Source organism: Capra hircus, chromosome 4 (genome assembly GCF_001704415.2).
Source record: "Capra hircus breed San Clemente chromosome 4, ASM170441v1, whole genome shotgun sequence".
NCBI classification, from domain to species: domain Eukaryota; kingdom Metazoa; phylum Chordata; class Mammalia; order Artiodactyla; family Bovidae; genus Capra; species Capra hircus.
In genome coordinates this window covers 610,073-616,478 of record NC_030811.1, presented here as the reverse complement: position 1 = coordinate 616,478, position 6,406 = coordinate 610,073, and positions in this window count along the sequence as shown.

Genomic DNA, 6,406 nt, shown 5'->3' with positions numbered 1-6,406 from the left:
GCTGGCCTAGCTGCCCCTGGTGTTGGCCTTCAGGCCCTCGACAGCACGCCTGGGGACCTGGCAGAGACAAGCCAGCTCAGAGGCGGCAGGGCAGAGGCTGCACTGGACCAAAGGGTCCCGGGGGCACATTCCACTTGTGGGCTCTACCTGCAGGCCTCTGGTTGGAACAGAGAGCTGGGTGCAGCTGGGGCACCCACGCCAGGCGGGGAGAACGTGGCTGGACGCAGGCAGGGACAGAGCCTACCCTGCAAACACTCACCGTGGGGGAGAGGGGACCCCGCCTCACACGGGGCCTCACAGCACACTTGGGGCCCTGCGTGCAGAGGGCGTGGTGGGCGCTCTGGCCTAACCCCCGTCAGTGCCTGGGGTGCTGAGGCCAACGTCTGCACACACTCGGAAGAATCAAACATGAGCCCACCCAGGACCCCACTGCACATAGTGAAGCCAGCCTTGGGGTCACCGTGGCTGGCACTTACCATTCACACAGGTCTCAGCGGGTCTGCAGAGGCCATCCTCAAACAGGCAGCCTGGGAAGGAGAACAGAGGAGAGACAGTCAGAGCCTCAGTGCACTGAGGGCCATGGCCCTGCTGGCCCCGGAGTCCAGGGGGCCGCACGGAGCTGGGGGCCTGCTTCAGTGAGAGGATGCTGGGCATTGGAAGCCAGGCCACACACCCCTGGCTCGGGTCTGGGGGAGGGCATGAAGCAGGGCTGGCTCCCCCCAGGAGGACGACCAGTCATCCTGTTGCTCCGTCACCAGGAGGGCCATCCCCCTCCTGCTGGGAGGTGGCAATGAGCCCGTCAGGGGCACCTCCGTAGCAAGCTCCCCTCGGGGCCAGGCCCACCGTGCTCTGTGCACACCACCACTCGGGTAGCACCTCAGGGCTCTCTGTCAAATCCCCTATGCCTCACGCCCACGGCGCACACTGAGGCGTCACCAGGGCACACGGACAGCAGAGGCGGACGAATGGAGGCCCATGTGCTCCGTAAGGAAACCAGACGGGAGGTGAGGAAAGCACTCACCCGCAAGCGGGACAGGGGAAGCGCACGGAGGGGGCCGCGCTGCCTTGCGCCCAGGGTCGTCTGAAATGCACCCTCAGGGCCTGCTGTGGCCAGCCAGGAGGGTGTGAGCATGGGAGCAGCTCTCAGAGTGATCCTTGGGGTGCCCCAGGCATAGCCACGCCTGCTCCAGCAGGACCCAACTAAAGCCAGATGGTTCCTGAATACACACGTTCGCTTAGAAGCATAAAGCCTGTACTCCTGTGTCTCCAGCTGACACTCCTATTCGGCCACTGAGACCCAAGTCCACAATCGCCCAGGGAAATGCCCTTGACTCGGCCAGTCAGCTGCTTCAGTCCAGGCCTCCACCGCAGGACTCTCCACATTGTGTTGTGATGTCAACCCGAGGGCAAACTTCTCCGAACAGGAGACTCTCGAGGTGAGGAACCACAGAAATGTAGCTTCTTACCCTCCACTGTTGCCCGAATGGCTACCTGTGTCTGGTCAACGGCAGAGCGGCGGAGGAGGACGAGCAGCAGGAAGCCACTAGCTACAGGGAGATCCACCCCGGGGCCCTGCAAAGTCTGCGATCATCAGTTTCCTCACAGGGAATCGCTCTGAAATCCCACAGCTGGAGAACTCATCCCCCAGGCAGATGTGGACTGAGGAAGGCCCAGCTCTGCAGAGGAGGCAGAGCACGGTGCCAGGACCAAGGGTGCGGGTCTCACAGAGGGTGAAACCGCCCACACTCGCAAGAATAAAGGAGTCTCACCCACCCTGTGACAGCTTTACACACCCGCTCTTACGCCCCTTTGCCCCAGAGGAGAAGCCCTCAGAGGGAGGCCCCAGGCACAGATGCACCGTGACCTGGACGCTGCCTGCAGCCCCAGCTCCAAGCAGAGCTCCGTCCTCCTGAAATAACAAACCTTGTGAGAAAGCATTCCTCCTCAGTCCAGTCTCAGCGCACGCCGTCACTGCCTCCCTCATCCGTGCACAGACCCCCGTGCCCTGCCCCTCTTCTCAGAGCTCTGCTCCCTGCTCGCTCCGTTCTCCCTGCAGAGCCTGGCCAAGCGGAGGAGAGGGTAACACCCTGGGGGGAAGCCAGCGAACGCCCCCACTCGCCCAGAGACAGCCAGGCACGGGGAAGCCTAGGGAGACTGACTCTGCTCTGCTTTCCCCCAAAGTAGTGACCTTGAGCAGGTCCCCCGGCTCCTCTGGTCTTGGCACTGTGAGCTTTGAAATCAGGCCAGGGTAGCTGACCTCCACCCTATGTCCAAGGACACCGGAGGAGCCCCAAAGAGACAGTAGGAGGGGCACAATCACGTTAAAAGTCAAATCCCATACCCGCCGTGTGGGTGACCCACAAACTGAAGAACAGTAATATCAAAGAAGTTCTCACACTGTTGTGAAGGTTCTACACCCCACAGCAGACCTCTCAAGTGGGGATCCAGCCAAGGGACTGGGAATCCCCAGGGAATCTGACTGGGAGGAATACTGGCATTTGACTACAGAACTTCCACAGGACTGGGGGAAACAGAGACTCTTGGAGGGTACAAACCAAATGCACACCAGGGCCCAGGGTAGAGGAGCACTGACCCCACCGGGGACTGAGCCAGGCCTGCCTCTGAGTGTGCAAGTCCCTGCACAGGCATGGGTCGACGGTGGCCTGCCACAGGTCAGGGGCACTGGCGGCATCAGTCCTGGGAGGTGCATGTTGACATAAGTCCTTTAGGAGGTTGCCCTGAGCCCTACCACAGAGCTGTGGACTCCAGGACTGGGTTGCCTTGAGCCAAACAACTAACAGGGATAGCCCCACCAATCAGCAGACACGTGGCATAAAGATTTACTGAGCACTGCCCTGCCAACCAGAACAAGATCGAGTTTTCCCCACAGCCAGTCCATCCCATCAGGAAACGTGCATAAGCTATTAATCCTCATCCGTCAGAGGGCAGACAGAAGAAGCAAGAACTACAGTCCCACAGGCTCCAGAATGAAAACCACAATCAGAAAGCTCACCAAAATGATCACATGCATCACAGCCTTGTACAACTCAAGGAAGTTGTGAGCCACGCTGCGCAAGGACACCCAAGACGCATGGGTCATGGTGGAAAGTTTCTGATAAAACCTGGTCCTCTGGAGGAGGGGATGGCAAACCACTCCAGTATTCTTGCCTCAAGAACCCCATGAACAGTATGAAAAGGCAAAAAGATAGGACACCAGAAGTGAGCCCCTCAGGTCAGTAGGTGTGCAAACTGCTGGTGGGGAGAGCAGAGAAATAGCTCTAGAAAGAATGAAGAGGCTGGCCCAAAGCAGAAACAATGCTCAGTTGGCTGGTGGTTAAAGTAAAATCCAATGCTATAAAGAACAATATTGCACAGGAACCTGGAATGTTAGGTTCATGAATCATTTAAACTGGACATGGTCCAGCAGGAGATGACAAGAGTGAACACTGACGTCTCGGGAGTCAGTGAACTAGAATCAATGGGAATGGGCAATTTTAACTCAGCTGACCATTACATCTACTACTGTGGGCAGGAATCCCTCAGAAGAAATGGAGTAGCCCTCATAGTCAACAGAAGAGTCCAAAATGCAGTATTTGGGTGCAATCTCCAAAACAGCAGCATGATCTCTGTTTGTTTCCAAGGCAAAGCATTCAGCATCATGGTGATCCACGTCTAGCCACAATCACTGATGTCAAAGAAGCTGAAGTGGACTGGTTTCATGAAGACCTACAACACTTTCTAAAACTAACAAAAAAGATGTCCTTTTCATCATACGGTACTGGAAGGCAAAAGTAGGAAGTCAAGAGATACCTGGAACAACAGACAAGTTTGGCCTTGGAATATAAAATGAAGTGGGGCAAAGGCTTTGCCAAGAGAATGCACTGGTCATAGCAAACACCCTCTTCCAACAACACAAGAGATGACTCTACACATGGACATCACCAGATGGTCAATACTGAAATCAGATTGATCATATTCTTTTCAGCCAAAGATGGAGAAGCTCTATCTGGTCAGTAAAAACAAGACTGGGAGCTGACTGTGATTCAGACGATCAGCTCCTTAATGCAAAATTCAGACTCAAGTTGAATAAAGTAGGGAAGAGCACTAGGCCATTCTGGCATGACCTAAATCAAATCCCCTATGATTATACAGTGGAGGTGACAAATAGACTTAAGGGATTAGATCTGGTAGACAAGGTGCCTGAAGAAGTATGGGCAGAGATTCATAACACAGTACACGAAGCAGTGATCAAAACCATTACAAAGCAAAAAAAGACGCAAGAAGGCAAAGCGGTTGTCTGAGGAGGGCTTATAAATAGCTGAGAAAAGAAGAGAAGCAAAAGGCAAAGGAGAAAAGGAAAGATACACTCAACTGAATGCAGAGTTCCAGAGAATATCAAGAGGTAAGAAAGTCTTCTTAAGTGAACAATGAAAAGAAATATAAAATAATAGAATGGGAAAGATTAGAGATCTTTTCAAGAAAACTACAGATACAAAGGGAATATTTCATGCAAAGATGGGCTCGATAAAGGACAGAAGTGGCAAGGAATTAACAGAAGTAGAAGTTATTAAGAAGAGGTGGCAAAAATACACAGGAGAATGATATAAGAAAGGTCCCAATGACCGAGATAATCATGATTCTGTGATCACTCACCTAGAGCCAGACATCATGGAGTGTGAAGTCAAGTGGGCCTTCGGAAGCATCACTACAAACAAAGCTAGTGAAGGTGATGGAATTCCAGTTGAGCTATTTCAAATCCTAAAAGATGGTGCTGTGAAAGTGCTGCACTCAATATGCCAACAAATTTGAAAAACTCGGCAGTGGCTACAGGACTGGAAAAGGTCAGTTTTCATTTCAATCCCAAAGAAAGGCAATGCCAAAGAATGGTCAAACTGCCGCACAATTGCATTCATCTCACACGCTAGCATAGTAATGCTGAAAATGTTCCAAATACAGCTTCAACAGTACATGAACCAAGAACTTCCAGATGTTCAAGCTGGTTTTAGAAAAGGCAGAGGCACCTGCGACCAAATTGCCAACATCCGCTGGATCATGGAAAAAGCAAGGGAATTCCAACAAAACATCTGCTTCTGCTTCACTGATATGCTAAAGCCTTTGACTGTGTGGATTGCCACAAACAGTGGAAAATTTTTAAAGAGATGGGAATACCAGACCACCTCACCTGCCTCCTGAGAAACCTGTATACAGGTCAAGAAGCAACAGCTAGAACCAGACATGAAACAACAGACTGGTTCATAACTGGCAAAGGAATATGATGAGGCTGTGGGCTTCTCCGGTGGCTCAGCAGTAAAGAATCTGAGTACAGTGTGGAAGCCACAGAAGACATGGGTTTGATCAGTGGGTCAGGAAGATCCTCTGGAGGAGGGCACAGCAACCCACTCCAGTATTCTTGCCTAGAGAATCCCATGGACAGAGGAGCCTGGTGGGCTACACTCAAAGGGTCGCAAAGAGTGGGACTGAAGTGACTCAGCATAGCAAGACAAGGCTGTATACTGTCACCCTGCTTTATTGAACTTCTGTGCAGAGAACATCAGGCAAAGCGCTGGGCTGGATGAAGCACAAGCTGGAATCAAGATTGCCGGGAGAAATACCAACAATCTCAGATATGCAGATGACATCTCACTAAAGGCAGAAAGTGGAGAGGAACTGAAGAGCCCTTGAAGAGCGTGAAAACTTAGAATTCAACATTCAAAAAACTAAGATCATGGCATCCAGTCCCATCATTTCATGGTAAATAGATGGGGGGGAAGTCAAAACAGTGACAGATTTTTTTTTCCCCTTCGGCTCCAAAATCATGGTGGATGGTGACTGCAGACATGAAGTTAAAACATGCTTGCTCCTTGGAAGGAAGGCTATGACCAACCTAGAGAGCATATTAAAAAGCAGAGGCATTACTTTGCCAACAAAGGTCCATAGAGTCAAAGCTATTGTTTTTCCAGTAGTCATGTATGAATGTGAGAGCTGGACATTAAGAAGACTGAGCACTGAAGAGCTGATGCTTTTGAACTGTTGATGCTGGAGAAGACTCTTGATAGTCCCTTGGACTGCAAGGAGATCCAACCAGTCCATCCTAAAGGAAATCAGTCCTGGATATTCATTGGAAGGACTGATGTTGAGGCTGAAACTCCAATCCTCTGGCCACCTGATGCAAAGAGCTGACTCATTAGAAAAAGACCCTCATGCTGGGCAAGACTGAGGGCAGGAGAAGGGGGCGGACAGAGGATGAGATGGTTGGATGGCATCACCAACTGAATGGACATGATTTGAGCAAAATCTGGGAGTTGGTGATGGACAGGGAGGCCTGTTGTGCTGCAGTGCATGGGGTCGTGAGTCGGACACGCCTGAGCAACTGAATGACAGTGCAGGCTGCTCAATGACCCAGAGG